The sequence below is a fragment of the Myodes glareolus genome, chromosome 18 (genome assembly GCF_982192425.1).
Source record: "Myodes glareolus chromosome 18, mMyoGla1.1, whole genome shotgun sequence".
NCBI lineage: Eukaryota > Metazoa > Chordata > Mammalia > Rodentia > Cricetidae > Myodes > Myodes glareolus.
Genome location: NC_142043.1, coordinates 38,039,365 through 38,061,632, shown reverse-complemented (window position 1 = coordinate 38,061,632; position 22,268 = coordinate 38,039,365). Strand labels below are relative to the sequence as shown.

The 22,268-nt window shown below is 46.1% G+C and overlaps 1 long non-coding RNA gene across 1 annotated transcript in view; it reads left to right on the top strand.

The window, feature by feature from the left end:
• Nucleotides 1-15,237, top strand: part of LOC148119118 (uncharacterized) — a 39,263-nt gene extending 24,026 nt beyond the window's left edge. The window contains exons 2-3 of the long non-coding RNA XR_015735458.1: nt 10,257-10,491; nt 13,885-15,237. This is a non-coding gene — a long non-coding RNA (uncharacterized LOC148119118). The remainder of the gene's footprint in view (nt 1-10,256; nt 10,492-13,884) is intronic.
• Nucleotides 15,238-22,268: the final 7,031 nt, after the last annotated feature.

Sequence of the window (22,268 nt, the reverse complement as noted above, 5' to 3'; positions counted from 1 at the left end):
CACTAGAATGAAACGTAATAGCGATCAGATGCTCTCAGCGGGGAGTTATCGATTTTCCTGTGTAAAATATTAACATCTTTCAGCGCTATTTATGTATGTCATTAGAGCACAGATCACGTGTCGTCTCCTGAGGTACCAACCGCATCAAACTCTATGCATCTTTCTGGGAAAACATCAAGATTTACCACTCGCATTACCTTTCCCTCTGTATCTTTTTTACTACATATCCAGACACTGAAGAATAGTAATAGAGCCAGCTGGACCTGTGGCTGTATCAGCTGGTTTTATTTTTCTGGGCTCTGTCTGATCTCTATGTACACAGACCCTCAGTCTTACATTCCTGCCCCCCTGCCCCAACTTTCAGTGGTCAGTTAGAGCCCTGCCCTCTGTTCTCATCCGACTCTGTCTCAACAGAGATAAGAAGGTGTGACTGTTTGGCAGATGCCCTCTAGGGTTGTTTCGCATCATTGCTAGCATGGCGAACACAGTGTCAGGGAAAGCGACGTTCTCCTACACATCACCGAGAGTACCACCTTCTGTCCCGGAGACAGTCAGGAGCAAAGGCCTCGGACTATGAGAGCTTTTCTGCGTGACATCTATCGATGGATATGCCAACCCTGAAGCCATATGAGCCTCTACCACAGGGTGCATCTGAAACAGTTTCCCACCTAAGCAGAGAGGCCACAACACACCTAGAGAGAAGACCCACTGCTCTATCCTAGGCAGGCAGCTTTGCTAGGGTGTTTGTTGCTGTGATGAATGAAATACGTGGCCAAAAACAGCTTGGGGAGGAAAGGGTTTATTTGAGCTCACACTTCCACATCACAGCCTGTCACTGAAGGAAGTTAGGATGGGAACTCAAACAGGGGAGGAGCTGGTGCAGAGGCTGTGGAACCAGCCATGGCTTGCTCAGCCTGATTTCTTTTTAATAGAAACCAGGACCAATTTCCCAGGGTTGCCCCCACCCTCAGTGGTTGGGCTTTTCCCCCTCAATCAATATCCTTAAGAAAATGTTCTACAGACCTGCCTATAGCCTTATCTTATTGAGGCATTTTCTTTCCTTTGGTTTGAAACAGGGTCTCACCATGTATCTCTGTCTGTCCTGTAACCCATGGAGATTCACCTGCCTCTGCCTCCCAAGGACTGAGACACAAGGCATATATCACTAGGCCTGGCACTGGGGCAGTTTCTTAACTGAGGTTCTTTTCTCTCAGATGACTCTAGCTTATGTTAAGTTGACATAAAATTCAATCAGCCCAACAGGAAATATCGCCAGTTGACATGTAGCCAATCCACTCAGCTTATCAAGCGCCCCAGCTTAGTACCACAGCATACTATAGAGTCTGTCACCTTCCCATGTGGTGGCCAGATTGATTGGAAGCTGTGCTCACTACCAAAGCCCAGCAAGATAAAAGGGGGTCAAACCATATGTTGCTAACTGGAAACAATGTCTCAGTTCAGAATTTGAGGTATGGTTCCTGTTGAGTACTTATCTTTTTTGCTCTATACAGAACGGAAAAATCAAATTTGGAAGCACTGTCATTTGGGGACTGTCTTAGTTAAGGCTTTTATTGCTGTGAAGAGACACCACAACCGTGGCAACTCTTATAAAGGAAAACATTTAATTGGGGCTGGCTTACAGTTTCAGAGGTTCAGTCCATTATCATCATGACAGAGAGCATGGCAGCGTGCAGGCAGACATGGTGCTGGAATTGAGAGTGCTAAATCTCGACCAGAAAGCAGCAGGAAGTTGACAGTCCGTCACACTGAGGGAAGCTTGAGCAAAGGAGACCTCAAAGCCCACCCCCAGAGTGACACACTTCCTCCAACAGCGCCACACCTCCTAACAGTGCCACTCCCTTTGGGGGCCATTTCTTTCAATGGAACAGTCCCAGCAGAAGAGTGTGAGTGTGGGATGGATGTCTACGTTGTCAATGCAAAATACAGCTGTCACCTTAGAGAGAAAATAGGCTAGGCCCACTGTGACTCTAGCCGGGAAACACCGATTCAGGTTGCCCTAAATAACAGGTTCCAACATGAACAAAGGGGGACGGGGTCAGAAATCAAAGCACTTCCTTTCTAATGCATTAGTGGAGAAATCAGACCAGTGGGTTACATCAAACAGGACGCTCTGTTACAGGTCTCAGATGCTAGCTCATGTCTGTTTTTGACTGATGGAAGGTACTTCCATCAAATGATTGTCTACCGAGTTGACACATTCTGAAAGGTATTTCTTGGTAGGCACAAGGATGTCAGGTCCCACACAGAAGAGGGTAAGGAATGGCTGTTAAGGGGACTAAAGATAGCCCAGGATAATTTGACTTTAAGTCTGCTTAATTCCAGCAAATCACAGTTAATTTAATTTTAATCCAGTGCTTCTTGATACAATACATATCCTTCAAGCTGGCCTTGAGCTCACTGGGTAACCCAGGCCGGGCTCAAACTTGTGATGATCAATCGTCCTGCCTTAGTTTTTGGTGTGCTGGAGTTACAGGCATCCACTACTTACTACACGTGACCCTTAAACTTATCTATTCCCTGGATGTTTCAGAGAACATTCTGGACAAACACAACAGGCCAGTGTTTGCTCACAGGTCTTTTCAGTACATGCTTGATGCCGTTGTGTGCATGTGGGGGTCACAGGGTGGCTGTGGAATGGTTTCTCTCCAGTCAAGATCACATTGGCTTCAGGGCTAGAATTCTGGTCACCAATCTTACGAAGCAAAAGCCTTTATCCACTGAACCAGTGGTTCTTAGCCTGTGGGTCTTGACCCCTTTGTGGGGATATGTCAAACGACCATTTCACAGAAGTTGCTCTAAGTCCATTGGAAAACTCAGGTAGTTACGTACGATTCAGAACAGTAGCAAAATAAGTTATGAAGTAGCAATGAACGTAATTCTATGGTTTGGGGGTCATTACAACAGGAGGAACTGTATTAAAGGGCTGCGGGATATGGAAGGTTGAGAATCACTGCCCTGAACTATCATGCTGGCCTTCCCTCTTTACGTACAGTCTTGCTGTGTAGGCCAGCCTGGCCTTGAACTCCTGGTCCTCCTGAGTCAGTTTCTCACGTTCTGTGCTACAGGTATGTACAGGAATGTCTGACTGGCAGAAATGGATCTATGGAAACAGGAAACTAGATTAATGGTTGCCAGGACCTGGGGAGAGGAGAGAGCGAGGGGTGACTGTTGATCGGCACTGAGCTTCTTGCAGGGATGGTGAGGCTGGTTTAGAGTTAAGGGACAATGGTAGCAGTCCAGGTTTGTTAATGTATTAGAAACCTCTGGCTTGTTCACATTACGAGGGTGAAATTGTGACATGTGCTTTGTAACTCAATAATAATGATTTTTAGAGGCTAACCTGGTCTACATAGTGAGTTCCAGGATAGACAGAGCTATCCTGGCTCGTTGAGACTGTCTCAACTCCCCCACTTCCCCACATGCAAAAAGAATAAATGGAAAATGGGATGTCCATGAACACCAAGTTCCATGCAATATGTGTGGTCATATCCACAACAAATTATATACATGGCAAACATTCATATACATGACAAAACATCCCCAGACAGCAAAGATTTTTAAAAAATCAACTCAGTCCCAGCCCCCACCTCTGTTGTCCCTGATGAGGGTACATTCACAACCCAACCCACAGGGACCCTCAAGCTCCGCTGTGCTGGTGATCACACACAGTGCTGAGCCTGTGGGAGCCTGTGGGAGCCTGTGGGAGCCTGTGGGAGCCTGTGGGCCTGGGGACCGTGCAGCACTGCAAACTCCTCTGCCTGCCCGAGAACTGCTGGATGACACACTGTTTTCATCATGGCCTCTCCTGGCCCCAGCTCTCTTTCATTGTTGGGGATGAGAATGGGAAGACGGTGGGAGACATCCTGGCCAAAAACAGAAGACTGAGATGATGTGCTCGACCAGAGGACTTAGCACGTCAGCGGCTGTGCTGCATTCCTACCAGCGCCTTGGCCTGGCCCCAAAGCTGATGGACCCAACCCTAGTAGGGAACTTCAGTGTCAAATACGTCTTCCTGCATGCCAGGAAGAGTAACCAGGCTACCCTGCATCTATTCCAGTGCCCTTCTCTTTCAGATCAGTGAAGCAGAGCCCCTATGCAGATAGGAAGATGCATATGTAATAAGGGAGATATACATATGCAATGAGGGTAATGTGCGTATGTAATGAGAAGATGCATATGTAATGAAAGAAAGAAAAATACGCAATGAGGTGACTATGCATATGTAATGAGGAGAAGATGCATTTGCAATGAAGGGGTTATACATATGTGATGAGGGGAATACGCATATGTAATGAAGTGGGACTCCGCACAGAGGGTCTGGCTCCTCTTGCCTCTGCCTCGTATCTGGCAACTCAGGCCCTGTCTCTTTCGGAACCTGCCCACCCTGGGGCTCCTGGTGGCATCTGAGGTGGCACCTGGAGCAGAAGGAAAAGGCCAGGCACATGGTGCTGATGGCCAGGGAGAGCCAGGCAGGGAGCAGAGCCAGCGTGTGCTCAGGAGAGGCCTGTTGTGAGGAGGGCTGGCTGCTGAAGACCGTGGTGGGACATCAAGGATTTGAGCAAGGTCAGCGAGATCACAGAGAGCACAGGTGTGGAAGACACCTCAGAGGCCCCTGTTTCTGCTTCCTAGAGCCAGGGCCACCCACTCCCAGTCCCACCCCCACCCCTTATGTTTTTACAAAACAACTTACCTGTGGTCTTGGGGAACCTATGAATGTGAAAAACAAAAACAAAACAAACCATCGCTTGAAGCATCGCCTATCAGTAGCAGCAGCGCATTTCCAGTGTGCGCTCTTGCTGTATGTCTGCGATAAAAACCATACTGAACAACCCCAGCCCCACCCTTGAACCCAGGACCAGCCAGCTGCCAGTCACCCAAGGTGATGTCTAGCGAAGCAAAGTCTGGGCTGAACTATACTCGAGGGCTTACCCTCTAAATTTGAAAACCTTTAATATTTTTGTCAATAAGTTGTCCAACTCTTAAACTAGCAAAATAGAATTGGAAAATAAGAATTATTGAGAAGTAGAGAAGTGTTTGTCATTGGCAAATGAGGAAAGATCATCTAAATATATTTCAGCCAGATCTCTGGTAATGTGAGCTACTCAGACTGTCCAGCAACAAACAATAGACAAACGGAGACCGGAAAGACAGTTCTTGAAAGATTCAATCGTGGGACCAGCAAGATGGTACAGCGCCTGCACTATGGGAGGGTACGCAAGCTGGGAACTAGGCTGGAGATTTAAAAACACACGCACACAGACAGACAGAGACACGGGGTCACTGGTCATCCTTGATACAAGAACGTCAACTTTATCGTGCTTCAGAGAAGCTTATATATGGATCCTTAACTGATAGCCACGCCCCAGCTCTCAGGATTTCCAGCTGTAAAACCCACCAGAATCCACTCCCCTGCCCTCAGGAACTCATGAGGGTCTCATGCTCAGAGCAGCTGCAGGCACAGGTAAACAAGTTGTTTACTCTGTTCACTCCAGCAGGCAAAGGGTCTGAGGCAGGCAAAGAAAGTCAAGGAGTCAGGGGTCTGCAGCCCCCAACAAGATGGCTCAGTGGGCATTGCCACCAAACCTGATGATCTGAGTTCCTTGCCTGGGATCCATATAGAGGCAGGAGAGAACCAGCTCCTACAACTTACACACATACACACACACACACACACACACACACACACACACACAGATATAGACACACATGTGTGAGCTCTTATGCACTAAACAAACATAATTTTAAAAAACTCTGCCAGGTTTAGTGGTGCATGCATAAACACTTAGGAAGCAGTGGCAGGTAGAGCTCTATCAGTTCAAGGCCAGTCAGGACTACTTTGTCTCAAAAGAAAAAAAAAAATGTGTTAGGTAGGTCTGGGGTGTAACTCAGTGGTAGGGTGCATGTTTAACATGTATAAAGCCCCGAATTAAATCCCTGATATCAAAAATTAGAAAGAAAATCCCTCATTTAAAAAATTGCCTCATTGTCCCAGGTGGTGGTGGCACAACCTTTAATCCCAGCACTCAGGAGGCAGAGGCAAGTCAGCCTGGTCTACAGAATGAGTTCAAGGACAGCCAGGGCTATGCAGAGAAACCCTGTCTCAAAAAACAAAAATAAAAACAACAACAAAACCCCACATTGTCTCTGAGGGCCCATCAGGACTGGGAATGGTAAGCTGAGTCCTGTGTCTCTGGAAAAAGCACAGTGAAGTTCCCCAGTCTGTCTCCTGAATGAAGTCTGTCTGACCTTTTGCACTCCCGGAAAGGGCTGACCCCGATGTCTAAGAGTCCTCTTCCCCTAATGACTCAGCTAGCACTTCTGTCCAGCCATTTTCCCAAGGCTGGAGCTTCCAAACTGGCTCATCTACCTGCCCCTGGGAACCTTCTCCTTCCCTTTGCCTCTGCTGTCCCTCAGCTGCGGGTGGTTTTGCTCTCGTGACAGCCTGAATAAACTGCCTCCTTAACCATCTGCACTTCTGCTTTTCATGGGCCTGGAGTAAATTCTTTATTTTGAACACAGGAGCTGTATCGTTTTTATTGAAGATAAACTGACCGTCTTTATGTCCCACTAAGGAGGTGCTGAAGGGCTAGGGAAATGGCATGGATGTTGAGAGCATCTTTGGTTCTTATGGAGGACTCAGGTTTGGTCCCCAGTACTCACGCAGTGTCTCATGAATGGTTGTAACACCAGTTCCATGGGATCCAATGCCCTCTTCTGACCCCTGTGGACAGTCATGCATGCTACACCTACATGCAGAAAAAAAGCGCTTATACACCTCAAATAAAAATGCTGAAAAGGGGGAAGAGATGAAAATTAGAGAGCTGAGTGTAGTTGTGTGTGCCTGTAATCCCCGCACCTGGGAGGCCAAGGCAAGAGGACTACTCTTGGCTCCACAGCGAATTCAGAACCAGTCTGGATTACTTGAGACATTGCCTCAAAAACAACCAACAAAACAAACAAGCAAAAAAGAAAAGATGTTAAACTTTTAGCCAGCTGTGGCTTATGCCTATACTATAAATTTGAGAAGCTGATTCAGGAACGTCACTGTGAGTTAATCACCAACCTGGGCCATATGACAAATTCTGAGATAGTTTGGGCTATAGAGTGAGTCTCATCTCAGAAAAAAAAAAATCACAAAAGCAATTGATCAGTTCAAAAACGTCACTTGGAAGAAATGTCAAATGATTGGCCTGGAGTCTCCTGAATCAGCTGTCGTGAAGTCTGTGGAATAGAGTTGTCATGGTCATGGTGTCTTTTCACATTAACAGAAGCCCTAAGACAGAATTAGGGTATTGCTGTGAGAGGCCTGATCATGGTGGGTTTTTTTGTTTGTTTGTTTGTTTTGTTTTGTTTCGACTGGGTTTCTCTATGTAGCCCTGACTGTCCTGGAACTCACTCTGTAGACCAGGCTGGCCTTGAACTCACAGAGATCTGCCTCCCAAGTGCTGGGATTAATGCTTTTGTTTGGAGGAATTTAGACTTTGGTACCTTGGGTTAGGAAAGCAGTGGAAGCTTGAAGTGTTGCTTAATGGGCCATCCTAGTAGGAGCATGGAAGACAGTGTTGCTACGAGTGATCTGAACTGTGGGGGCTGGCTCAAGAGGTTTCAGAGGAGAAGAATTTTAATATGCTGCCTAAACATCATTCTTGTGATATTTTGGTGAAGAATGTGACTAATTTTTGCCCTTGTCCAAAATGTTTGCCTGAGGCTAAAATGAAGAGTTTTGGATTAATTCCTTTGGCAGAAGAAATCTCAATACAGCCTGGTATAGACTCTGTTGTGTGGTTACTAGTGTTAAGTCTGTTGAACATTTATAATGAAAACATATATCAGGCTTTCTCTTAGGCTATCAACAAGCTTGAAAATCATGACACTGAGACTTATTAATAGTTTTGAATGCTCAGCCTTATCTTAGCTCTTGTTCTAACTTATTTCTCTTTATCTGTGTTTTGCATCAGGGATTTTTACCTTTCTTTCTTTATTTTTGTATATCTTACTTTCATGGCTTCTAGTATCTGTCTGTTTGGCAGCTGCCTGGCTTCTGGCTTCAGCCGTGTCCCTCCCTTTCTCCCTCATTCTCTTCTCCTTCTCTCTTGAGCCTAGATTTCTCCTACTACTGATTCTCTCTGCCTGCCAGCCCCGCCTCTCCCTTTCCTGTGTAACTATTGGCATTCAGTTTTTTACCAGACCAATCAGGCGCCTGAGGTGGGCAAAGTGAGACAAATGCAACACATCTTTATGTCATTAAACAAATGCAGCACATCTTTATGTCATTAAACAAATGCAATGCAAACAAATGTAACACACCTTTACACAATTAAAGTAATAGTACACAATATAAACAAATGTAACACATCCTTATATCATTAAACAAATACAGCATAAACAAATGTAACAATCCTTATATCATTAAACAAATATAGCATAAACAAATGTAACACATCTTTACACAACTAAAGTAATAGTACACAGCATAAACAAATGTAACATACCTTTACACAGTTAAAGTAATAGTACGCAGCCTAAACAATTGTAGCACATCCTAACATCATTAAACAAATACAACTACAGCATAAACAAATATAACACATCTTCACACAATTAAAATAATATTCTACAATATAAAAAATACAATACATCTTTGCCTAGTTAAACTAATTTCCACAACAGGAGCAAGCTGAGCAAGGAAAAACATTTGAGGAGAAAAGGAGCACCGGGAAGTGGAATAGAGCTAAGTACTGTGTTCAAGGATATAAACAATGGAATATAGGGAGTGCTTGTTATTCCTTTGGTCTCTGGTCCCTTTAAGGGGCAAGCCACGCCCACTCCCAGCGACTTCTGACCTCTCGTTGCCATCTTGGCCTCTTCCTGTTTTCTCTCTTGGTGTGTACACACGTGTCTCTGTCTCTGTCTTTCTTTCTCTCCCTCTCCTTCTCCCTCTCCCTTTCTCTCTCTGCCCCCTCCCTTTCTCCTCCATAACCCTCTGAATAAATATTTCAATCTCACTCTACATGTGGTGTTTATCCAATTTCTGTCTCCTGCCTGCCTGCCATGTGTCTGCCTGCCCACAGCCAGCCGCTCTCCCGGGGTGTGCTCCCGCTGCTCTGTGCTCTGCTCACATGGCCCCTGGGGATCTTGCAGGGACCCACAGCCGTCTCTGCTCACATGGCCCCCACAGTCATCTCTGCCTTGGAACTAGAGTTCGCTGCTTGCCTACAGCTGCCGCCTGGGGCCACCTGGGGCACTCCAGCATTTTTTAAAGAATATTAGTGCTGCTACTAGGAGGTGTGGTTTTGTTGGGGAAGGTTTGGCCTTGTTGCAGGGAGTGTGACACTGTGGAGGGGGCTTTTAGGTCCCAAGATACTGCCTAGTGTCTCAGACCACTTCCTGTGTCTGTGAGTCAAGATGTAAGAACTTTCAGCTCCTTCTCCAGCACCGTGTCTGCCTGCACACTGCCATGCTTCCCACCATGATGACAAGGGACTGGACCTCTGAACTGTAGGCCACTACAATTACATATCTTCCTTTATAAGAGTTGTGCAGTCATGGTGTCTCTTCCCAGCAGTAGAAAGTCTAAACACTCTCCCACAGAGTTACTCAGTGACTCAGCCATCAGAATGTCCAGGATTGGTTTTGATTTCCACCACGGCAGTTTCTAGAGTATAAAATGTGGCCACGTTGTATGCACATGGTGATTTCCCCACTGACCTGCCCAAAGCAGATCCAGTGTTAGCCTGGGCCAAGGCAAAGTGAATGGAAGGTAGGTTGGCTTCATCAAACAAGCTGCTAGATCTGGAGGGTCTAGAAGAGCATGTGATTCACTGTGGACACTGTCCTGAGTACCCACTCCTAGCAAGTCCAGGGTACAGTCTTGGACTCATACCGCAATGGCTGTGGTGGGGATCAGAGTAGAGAGAAAATGACTGCAACCATGCTTCGGGGGTACACTTCTGTTTTCCTGGTACTTTAGGAAGGCCCAATCCTTACATCAGTTACCTTGTCCCCATTCTGGTGTGGGTGTGTCATTTGGTGGCAGGGGACAAAAGAGGACGATTCCCAATGTCTCCCCTATGGTGTTCAAAATGAGAGGGGGCTTTTGGGTGGGGGGTGGGGCAGAAAACCGCCTGTTCCAAGTGGTTTAAAGTCTAGGCCTCCACTGTCACAGATAGGCTGGGAGAATGGCCACAGGCCAATCTGACAGACGCAGTTCTTCAGTTGGTTTTCTCTCTCCCCAGGTGCATCGAGTTAACAACTGAGGTCATTTATCACACTACTGCAGACCCTGCATGATACTTTTGAGAATCTCTGTAAGACCCAGCATCGCTCTCGGTGCTTAGCCTGCCTCTCTCCTTTAGCCCAGAGCTCCTGAAACCTCAGCTGGTCTGTTCTGAGAGCTTCCTCCGCCAGAGAGCCCCAGCTGAAATCAATCCAGAGATGATATCTGATGGCCAGCTTTGATAAAGAGTCCAGGTAAGAACCTGAGCCACCTTGGGGACAGTCTGTGGATCTCTAAGCAGACACACATTCTCCATTAGAGGCCCTGCCGGGGGCCGACTTCAGCAAAATCATTAAAAGCTGACGGTTCTGCAGTCATCTCGGGTCTGCTGTGCGGTGCTGGTGGGGGAAGCAGGCGAGTGTCGTTTTCCTCTGACGCAGAACGAAGCGGTAGGTGTGGAAGGGCAGTAAGACAACCCCATGCTTACCCTTCAACTGACCATGAAATTCAACAGCCAAGACTTTCGAGAGACAGGAAGAAAGAGTTCCAGTGACCACTGCCCTGTCCCAAGGCCACCAAGTGGGAAAGGAGGTCAAGGGCTCTTCAGAGTAAATTAGAGCGCAGAGGTTAGAAGCTGGGTGGTAGACTTCCCCCCAGAGGATTTATTTGTTTTGTTTTTGTTTTGTTTTCCGAGACAGGGTTTCTCTGTAGCTTTGGAGCCTGTCCTGGAACTAGCTCTTGCAGACCAGGCTGGCCTCGAACTCACAGAGATCCGTCTGCTTCTGCCTCCCGAGTGCTGGGATTAAAGGCATGCACCACCACCGCCGCCCCCCCCCCAGAGGATTTAACCAATCTCCCTGTGTGGGTTTGATGTGTCTGTGTGTGTGTGTGTGTGTGTGTGTGTAGCTAACTGTTCACATGCATGTGCATCCTTGTGTGTGTACCTGTGTTCTTGTTCATGTGTGTGTAAATGGATAGGTGCATGTATGTATGTGTATATGAGTCTGTACTGCTTCATTTTCATGTAAATGAGTGTGTGTGTGTATGCACATGCATGTATGCATGTGTAGGTCAGAAATTCAAGGTGTGTATCTTCCTCACTTTCTTTTTTTAACTCTGTTTTATTTTATTTAACTTTTCATTTTATTTCATTTTTTAATTTATTTTTTATTGCTTTATAAATAATACCATTCAAAATTTCCACTTCCTCCCCTCCTCCCATTTCCCTCCCACTCCCCCACTCACCCTCCCTCCTTCTCCCTCTCCAGTCCAAGGCCCTCCTCCTCCATCCAGGCTCAGGAAGGTGTGCATTCAAATAGACTAGGATCCCAAAAAGCCAGTACATGCAGTAGAGACAAATCCCAGTGCCATTATTATTGGCTTCTCAGTCTGCCCCAATTGTCTGCTCTTCCTTACTTTCTGCCTTATTTTTTTTTTACTTTTATTATTTTATATGTATGGATATCTCAACTGCATGTATGTCTGTGTACCACATATGTGCCTGGTACCCAAACAAGCCAGAAGAAGGCATCATATCCTTTTGAACTGGAATTGGAGACAGTTGTGAGCTGCCATGTAGGTGCTGGGAATCGAACCCAGTTCCTGGCAGAACAACCAGCGCTCTTAACTGCTGAGCCATCTCTCCAGCCCCTCCACCTTATTATTTGAAACAGGGTCTCTGAGTGAACCTGAAATTCTCCAGTTTGGCTAGGCTGTCTCACCAGGGAACCCCCAGGGGTTTCCCATCTCAGCTTCTCCAGTGCCACCATGTCCCGCTAGGGTGTTTTGGACATGAACTCGGGTTCTTATGCTGTAACATGACTTTACCAACTAAGCCACCTCTCCAGCTCTTGGGCTTGCAAATCTTAACACACGGGACACCACTGTGTGTCCAGGCATCTGCCTATGTCTAGCTCCAAGTGGGCTGGAGTTGAACATCTCTGTAAGGAGGTCCCAACTTCTCTGGGGAGAAATATAGGCTATGGAATTGCACAGGGGTCTAGCTACACATGCAATGAAAGAACCAGAAGGGAAGACTGAGAGTGGTATGAGGCCTGAATTTAGGGGCTGAACAGGAACCCCATCTGCTTATCCCCAATTACAGTTACCTTCAGCATTCCCTGACCACCAACTACTCAGATGTAAACCAACTCATTTGGAAGAGTAAATAGCATCTTAAAATTTTGAATAATGTTAGCTGGTATAATAATATATAATTATATACTATTTATATATAATAAAAAGTATATAATTATATAATAATAATAATGTGGTGATACATGCTTTAATCCTAGCACTTGGGGGGCAGAAGCAGGCAGACCTCTGAGTCTGAGGCTAGCCTGGTCTACTGAGCAAGTTCCAGAACAGCCAGGTCTACACAGGGAAACCCTGTCTTGACAAAACAAAATAAACAAATATTCTGAATAATGTTTGCTTTGAAAAATATTTTTTATATTAAACTGTTTAAAATAAATTTAAAATTTTTATGTGAGTGCATGTTTTGCTTTCATGGATATCTGTGCACACGTTCTGCAGGCCAGAACAGGCTGTTGGATGCTGGGAGCCTAATGAGAGTCCTCTGAAAGAGCAGAAAATGCGCTTGACCACTGGGCCATCTTTCTAGCCCTTCACATCTATTTTTCAATTAGCATGTGGTCATTACATATACTGGGGAGATAGTTTAAATTAGAGGGCTTGCCTAATAAGGACAAAGTACCACAAAATAGTGAGAAGAATATTGTACCACTATGTGTTCTCTGGGATAACTTGATACATGTATACAATATATTTTTTAAAAATTTTTTTTTTTTGTTTTTTGAGACAGGGTTTCTCTGTAGCTTTGGAGCCTGTCCTGGAACTAGCTCTTGTAGACAAAGCTGGCCTTGACCTCACAGAGATCCGCCTGCCTCTGCCTCCTGAGTTCTGGGATTAAAGGTGTGTGCCACCACCGCCTGGCTTATGAATACAATATTTAATGATCAAATAATTTCTATGCCCTGGACCATTCATCAGTTCCTTGTATTAGGAGTCTCTGAACTCTTCTTACCTTGACCTTTAGAGTGACATTTCTATTTTGTCTTTGTTATTTTTCTGTGACGGGATCTCCCCATGTACCTCGGACTATCCTGGAACTTGATATGTAGACTAGGCTGACCCAGAAGTTACAAAGGTCTGCCTTGGTCTCCTGTGTGCTGGGCCCCTGTATGCGTTTGTCACTGTGTCTGGCCTGGGTAACAGTTCTAAATGACAGGTTAACACTGGTACTGTTGAGACATGCATCATGCCCCCCAAACACACATACACGCATGCATGGATGCATGCACACATACGGACAATGGTGGAGTTTATACTCAGGGGGTTTGGTTTGTTAAACTACTTTTTTCTTGGCATTTGTCAAATCTCAGTTTTGGGAAGAGGGGGAGCTGTGGGCACTTTCACATCACAAAATCTTCTTGCTATTATTAAGCAGCAGAAAAGTGTGTTCACCCAGAAAGACTCTTCTGGCAGTGGGAGGAGACAGCCACATAACAGGCTAGCTTCCTCCATTCCTCTCCAGGTCCTGGAAGGTGACCCTTGACTGCTGGCAAACTGCCAACATCAAGCCCCAAGCTTGATCTGTGTTTCACAACATCTTCCCTTTCTTGCAGGGAAAATGACCCCTCTGGCAACAGGTCTCAGTTCCTCTCTGTCCCCACAGACCTGCGGAGTGGGAGTGACCTCGGCAAGTCAGCGGCTCACTTTACTCTGCGCTCTGTGAGTGCTGGGAGAAGAGCCGAGGAAATCCCATCTTGAATGTCCAGCGTGGATTGGGAGAACAGGTCTGATGGCTGAGGCTCCCTTGAGTGGGAAGTAACCTCCTGCCAGGAAAGCTCTCAACTGGGAAACACCCCAAGTTTCCAGCCTTCCCTGAGATCTGGGTGCCCTTTCCTCTCTCCTACTTCTCCTAGAAGGAGCGGTGGGAACGGAGGCCAGAGTGGGGAAGTAAGGTCACCCCAGACAGGAACTGGGACCCAAGGCTCCTTAGGTCCCACACAAAATCCCCCTAATTATTATGTCTGTTTTCCTTTGAATGATTGTGCGCTTGACTGACAGAAGAAACTTCTGGCACGGAAGCAAACACTGAGCTAGGTCAGAGCCGGAAGCTCCCGTGGCTTCCAGAGAGTTTTCAGATGGCATCGAGTGGGAAAGGCAAGAGTCCCAGTAGGTTGGGAACATGGTGGTTCTGTCGATCATTCTTGAGAAATACCTGGAATGGCAGCCACTGAGCCGTAACCAGAACACGGGCCTGTCTCTGGGACCTGTCTGGGTGTGCAGCCAGATGGCACAGTTATAGGGCACCAGGGAAGGCAATGTTTCTGTCCCATAAATCCTGGGACAAGCAGGAGTCTGATCTGGTTAGGGAAGGTAAAGGGTTGGGGAGGACACAGTGTACGTAGCTCTAAGGAGCGGTTATGAGAAGGTGATGAAGCAGGGGTCTAGGAAGGCACATGCAAGGCTTTGCCTCCCAGTGTGATTTGAACACAGGACGTGGGTCCTGGAATGTTATAGGGGTGAGCAGAGTCGGACAGGTCTTATTACCATACAGGCTGAGAGATTCAGGCTCTGCTACCCAGGTTGGAAACTCAAGTAAGACATGATGAGAGTCTCGCGCCACACTGGCGGTGACGGCGGGGAGAGGAGAAGGTTGAGTGAGACCCTAATTAAGGGAGAGAGAGGGGCTGGAGAGATGGACCAGTGTTTTAAAGCTTGTGTTACACATGCAGAGAACCGGGGCTTGGCTCCCATCACCCACACAACTGCCTGCAGCTCTAGCTCCAGGGGATCCCATACCTTCTGGACTTCAGAGGCACCTGCACCTACACATACCCAGCCCCACCACATATTGGGCCTTTCAAAAAGTGGCTAAGGGAAGGCAGAGACATTTTTCTTTTAGAATATGGCCCCTGGTAGGTTGACCAGGGCATGGCCGCACCCCTCTGAGTATATGGGCAACGCAAATTGGACTCCACGGGTTATTTAAGAAAAAAAAAGGGGGGGAAAGAACATAAAGTTGGGCTGGGGTGGGGAGGTAGGGGTAGATGTCAGAGGGATTGGGGGAGGGTTAAGAGGTAAATATGATCGAAATACATTGTGTGCATGTATGAATTCTCGAATAATTAAAAATACCACATTTACAATAAAAAATAGAAAGACAGTTAGGTTAAATTGAATCATAAAAATGGGCTCTAGTGGAAGAGGATTGGTGCCTTAGGAGAGGAGGAGTCACCAAGGACACATGAGAGGAAAGGCTGTGTGAGACAGAACAAAAAGATGACGTCTGCTGGCCAAGGAGAGAGGCCTCAGGGGAAATAATTCTTAGCAGTACCTTGATGGTGAACCTGCAGGACTGCGAGAAAATCAGTGTCCATTGTTGCCCATACCCTTTCCTTTGTATTTCGCTCTGGCAGCTTCAGCAGGGTGACTTAGACTTGGATCTAGAATATATAAGAAATTATTGCACCTCAGTAATAAAGAGACAGAGCTGGAAGATGGTTCAGTGGATGACTGACCCCATCTCAAAAAAAAAAAAAAAAGCTAGAAGAAGACATTTAACGTTGACCTCTGGACTCTACATGGACACCCATGTGCACACACACTTGTATAGGCATGCACTCATAACACATGCACATAGCACACTGACATGCTTGTGTTTGCATGCACCCACACAGATAAATGAAAGATTTTCAGTCTGCAAATATGGTGGGCCACGTTTTATCTTGTCCCTTTGGAAGTTCTCAGGTCACGGAAATCTTTATATTTTCTTTCCTGGTCTTCCTCCCACTTCCCAGGGTGATGTACTTATGGCGATGTCCACTTTGCTCTCAGCTGCACCCAGGAGGCATTGTTCCCAGTCATCCTGCCTTCCACAAGCCAGAGGTCAAGGGACACGCTGGCTGTAGGGGTTCCAAGTCCATTGTTCATTTCCCTCTGAGGTCATAAGCAAGGCTGCCACGCCTTTCTGCACAGTCTGTACCACGTGGTATTGACCCCAAGAGAACCCGCACACGAATGTATATAAAACATGCATGATAATGTGTATTTGAGATGCGGCGATAGACATATGTAGTTTTCAGTGTGTGGCATGGAGCACTTTAAGTCACAATTCCAAGTGTATCTCAGTATGTGACTGTATTTGGAGAAAGTGCTTTGCAAGAGGCAGTTAAGGTTTCGGGGACTTGAATGAGAAATCTCCCATACAGGCTTACGTATTACACCTGGTCTCCAGTTGGTGTCTGTTTTAATTAGGGTTTCTATTGCTGCAATGAAACACAATGACCAAAAGGCAAGTTGGAGAGGAAAGGGTTTATTTGGCTTACAGGTCAGCATTGCTGTTCAACATTGAAGAAGGTCAGGACAGGAACTCAAACAGGGCAGGAGCCTGGAGATAGGGTCTGAAGCAGAGGCCACAGAGGGCTGCTCCCTACTGGTTTGCTCACATGGTTTGCTCAGTCTGATTTCTTAGCCCAGGACCACCAGCCCAGGGATAGAATCACAATGGACTGGGCCCTCCCCCATCACTCACTGTTGAAGAAAATACCCTACAGCTGGATCTTACGGAGGTATTTTCTCAACCGAGGCTCCCTCCTTTGAGCTGACTCTAGTGCGTGTGTCAAGTTGACAGAAGACCAGCCAGCAAGGCAGTACTGTTTGGGGAGCTTATGAGGCTTTTATAGGCTATAGCCTTGCTAGAGGAAGTACATCACTGGGGGCAGGTTTCGGGAGTTTATAGCCTCCACTTCCACTTTGCTCTCTATGTGTGGCTGAAGATGTGATTGCTTAGCCTCTTTCTCTGACCACCTGTTACCACACACCCCCCTCCCACCATTATGGACACCTCCTCGGGATCCATAGGTCAGGATAAATCCTTCATCCTGTAGGTTGCTTTTGGTCTTGGTGTTTATCAGACAATAGAAAAGTACCACAAGAGGTAAATGAGGTCCTATGAGTGGGCCCTAAGTCCTGATGGCCTCAGAAAGAGAGAAGAGAGAGGCAGCAGGGAGTGGTAAAGGCCAAGTGGAAACTCAGCGGGAAAGGTCAGAGGCCCACCAGAAGCCACTGTGCCGGCACATTCATCCTGTGCTTCTAACATACAGCACTCCAAAGAAGGGAATTCCTGTTCTCTAAGTTGAGAGTCTGTGACCCTTTGTTATAGCAGTAAACCTGACTTGACATTTTTCCTCCTCTTGTAAGAATAATTATTATAATATGTAAGAACATCTTAAAAATTTAAAAATAGGCCAGATGGATGGTAGTGCACGCTTTTAACCCCAGCACTTAGGAGGCAGAGGCAGGCAGGTCTCTTGAGTTCAAAGCCAGCCTGGTCTACAGCGTGAGTTCCAGGTCAGCTAGGGCTACACAGAGAAACCCTGTCTCACAAAAACGAAAATGAAAAAAAAAATAAAAACGGGAATGTAATGAGTGCCAGGAAAATGGCTCAGTGGGTAAGGGCACTGGCCACTAAGGCTGACAACCTGGGTTAGATCCCTGGATGGCACATGGTGGCAGAAGAGAATCAGCTCTCACAAATTGTCCCCTGACTGCTGCAACCATGCAGTGGCACCTGTTGCGTGCGCGCACACACACACACACACACACACACATACACACCAATAAATAAAAATTTAAAAATGTAATAAATAAGTTCACAGGGTGATTAATGTTTATTTTCCACTTCTTGGGTACACAGTTCTTCTCACTCATGCTCTGAGAACAGTGTCCTGTTCTCCGCCAGTTTCCTTGATTTTGCTCGTTCTGTTTCCCCTGCTTCGCTCCTCTGTGGAGGCCCTAGTTCTAGCTGGCTGCTTCCAAGAGAGGTGACTTTCCCACCAAACCTGGAGCCTCAGGCCTCATCTGAACAAATGGCCTCTCTTCTTCCCTTTTGACATAAAGTCTGAGAAGACTGGGCCCTTTCAAGTCTAGAAACAATCTTTTGATGGACTGGTTGAGGGTCTAGTAGCACCTCTGGCCAAAACAGTGAAGAAGATAAAACCCATTCATTTACTTCTATGTAGTTAAAAACGAAAATATATACAATTCTTAATTTCTGTAATGGTGTTTGAAAAGCTAATTCTAATAGGCATTTAAAGTGTTCCTATTGAATGCAGGTGTGGTGGCCCATGCCTGGGATGCAAGCATGTTAGGGGAGGAGGTGAGGTTCAAGACAAGCCTGAATTACATGGTGAGACTCTCTCAAAACAGGAAAAACATAAATTTTTAAAAAATTTTTAAATTTTTTTAGTCTTTGTTAAAGTAAAATTCTAGGAAACATACAGTCCTGACTCTGATGAAATATAAAATGAAATTTAAAAAAAGTGAAAATATGTCAAGAATTTATGTTAATCAGTTAATATATGTATTATGTAATATAAATCTGTACACACCGTATTTCACACACTACTTTAGGAAATGGAACTTGGAACAGGTCCACAAATCATAACTTTTGGGGTTATGAACAGAAATTCCAATTGAACAAAAATTTATCTTCATTTCTTTCTTTCTTTTTTTGAGACAGGGTTTCTCTGTAACTCTGGAGGCTGCCCTCGAACTAGCTCTTGTAGACTAGGCTGGCCTCAAACTCACAGGGATCCGCCTACCTCTGCCTCCTGAGTGCTGGGATTAAAGGTGTGCACCACCACCGCCCTACAATCTTCATTTCTATCAGGCAAAAATCTACATGTTAGCCTCCATCTATACAGACTTATAAAACAACCCTGACAATAAATTTGCTAGCTAGCTCAGTATGCTTCAATAAATGAATAGCTGGAGTCTTGCTAGTCTTCTCAAGCTGCTGTAACAGAATGTTTTGACTGGGGACTTCAAAACAATTGACATTTATGTCTCCCAGTTCTAGAGCCTGGAAAGCCCATGATTAAAGTGCTGTCATGTTCAGTATCTGATGCAGGTGTGCATAGATGTACCTTTTTTCAGTATTCTTTTGTGGTGGGAGGGGGAGAAGTTTCTCTGGGGTTTTCTTTCTTACGCACACTAATTTCATTCATGAAGCTCTACCCCATCTAATTACCCCACCAAAGGCCCCACCTCCTAATGCTATCACACTGCAGATTGGGCTTTTAATGTTTACATCAATCTTGGAAGGACTCAAACGTTCAAATTGTAGCACCTGGTGATTTCTTTTGATATTTTCCCCCCATGCATCTAAAATGTCTATGAGGGCTGGAGAGATGGCTCAGGGGTTAAGTGTTGTGGAATATTAGTTGAAGATGTGTTACATTCATTTATGCTGGGGAACATTTGTTTAATGATGCAGAGATGTGTTACATTCTTTTATGTTGCATTTGTGTAACTCTGTGAAACTGTGTTACTTTGCCTGCCTAAAATACCTGATTGGTCTAATAAAGAGCTGAATGGCCAATAGCTTGACAGGAGAGGGATAGGCAGGGCTGCCAGGCAGAGAGAACAAATAGAAGAAGCAGGAGAGCAAAAAAGGAGCAAGAAAAAGGAGAAGGAGGGAAGGATGTCAGAGGCCAGCCACCCAGCTACACAGCCAATCACAGAGTAAGAAATAAAGGTATATAGACGAGAGAAGCATAAAAGCCCAGAGGCAAAAGATAGAATAGTTTAAGTGAAGAAAAGCTGGCTAGAAATCAGCCAAGCTAAGGCTGGGCAATCACAAGTAAGAATAAGCCTCCGTGTGTTTATTTGGGAGCTGGGAGGCGGGCCTCCAAGGAGTAGAGAGTAAACACAACCACCAATGGTTAAGGCATGTGCCGCTCTTCCAGAAGAACTGAATTTGGTTCCCAGCACCCACATGAGGGGGGCTAACAACGGCCTGTAACTCTAGCTGGAGGATCCGACACCTCTGGCCTCGCTGGGCACCTGCACTCATGTGCACATAGCCCACACAGACGCATAATTGAAATTATAATAAAAAATGAATACAAAGTTAGGTGCAACATTTTAGGTTTTCAGTGTTGTACCAAACAGATAAACAGTGCTACCAGAGGCTAAACCTTCATTGTGGTAGCCAGCTGATGCCTAGGAGTCCCTGAGTCTTGCACGACTGTCTTCTCATACGTTAGGGAAATGGGAGGTTATGTGAGATTTGGTTTCCTGTCTTTTTAGACGTTGTTATGATTTAACTGGCATGTCTCTCATAGTCTGGGGCACTTGAATACTTGGTCCCCAGTGGTGGTGCTATCTGGGGAAGCTTAAGAAGTGTGCCCTTGTCCCTGGACGCAGGTTTTGAGAGTGACTCCCTCTGCTTGCAGGCCCATATGTGAGCTCCCTCAGCTTCCAGCTCCAGTGGCCATGATGGACTCTTCTCCCTCTGGAACCGGAAGCTCCCACCCTTTCTTCTCTAAGCTGCCTTGACCATGGTGTTTATCACAGCAGCAGAACAGTCACTAATACGGGGGTGAGGTGAGGAAAGTGGAGATCACAATCCTGAAATAAAAGAACCGATTCTCGTCTCTACACTCACCCTAAAATGTCTTTCGTGTATTTCTTTAGATCCTGTATGTTCTGAAAAATTCTTTTAAAAATTTATATTTTTAATAAGACATATTGTTATTTCTTGAAACGGTTATATCTTTACATATATGTGTGTGTATTTGTGTGTACATGTATATGCATATTCATGTGGGTGCCTGCAGAGACAGAGAGGGCCTCGGTAATCCCATTGGTATGACAGGTGGTTGTGAGCCGTCTGATGTGGGTGCTGGGAACCAAGCTCTTATTCTCTGCAAGAGCTGTCCTAGCCGTCAAGCCATCTCTCTAGCCCCTACAGACGGATTTCCAAACTATTGTTTGTGAAACAAGGTTTTGCTATGCAGCCAGAGCTGGTTTCAAATGTGTGGTTTTCCTGCCTCAACCTGTAATGTGTTGCTATTACAGGTGTGAGCCATGATTCCTTGTTCATTGTTCTTCAAATTTCTTTTTTGATTTTTTTTTTTGGTCTGCATATGTATGTCTGTGTGAGGGTGTCTGATCCACTGGAACTGGAGTTCCGGACAGCTGTGAGTCACCATGTGGGTGTTGGGAATGGAACCTCTGTCCTCTAGAAGAGCAGCCAGTGCTCTTAACCACTGGGCCATCTTTTCAGCTCTGTTATTCAAACTTCTAGTGCAAAGTAAGAGCTCCCTGCCCCTATGGTCAGTGCCCAAAAGGTAACCTGTTTTAATTCCTGTTCTTTTTTTTCTTCCTAGTTTTATAATTGATCTTAGCTCAGAGCCAGAGAGCTAGTTCTCCTGTTTCCAAATGTTAGGCTCTGTTACCAATTCTTAACTCTTAGCATTCCAGTGTATGATATTGCTAATATTTTTGCTACCCAATGTGAAGACCTGCTTTATATATTACTGTGATGCTAGGTGAACCAAGAGCTTTGCTTTGAGGCACATGCTCAGTCACCTAGCCACATGGAGCTCTAGGACATAGCTTTTCTCAGCTCCTAAACTACACAGTAGTTGTTATGATCTGCTGGCCTGGCCTATCACCTGGGTACCCTGTCCCTTTAAGAGACAAACCCCGCCTACTCCCAACCCTCCCTTTCCCCTGAGGCAAGCAGATTTCCTGCCTCCTGCCTCCTCCAACCTGTGCAGGCAGGAGCTCTCTCTCTCTCTCTCTCTCTCTCTCTCTCTCTCTCTCTCTCTCTCTTTCTCTCTCTCTCTCCTGCCTCCTCCAACCTGTGCAGGCAGGAGCTCTCTCTCTCTCTCTCTCTCTCTCTCTCTCTCTCTCTCTCTCTTTCTCTCTCTCTCTCTCCTGCCTCCTCCAACCTGTGCGGGCAGGAGCTCTCTCCCTCTCTCTCTCCCTCCCTCTCTCTCTCCCTCTCTCTCTCCCTCCCTCTCTCCCTCCCTCTCTCTCTCCCCCCCCTCTCTCTCCCTCCCTCCCTCTCTCTCTCTCTCTCCCTCCCTCCCTCCCTCCCTCTCTCCTGAAGAGGTTACTTCTGCTCTCCTTAACCCCCCCCCCCCGCCCCTGCCTCTCTCTCTTCTCCCCCCTTCTCTCCTCCCTCCCTTCCTTTTCCCTCCATAACCTA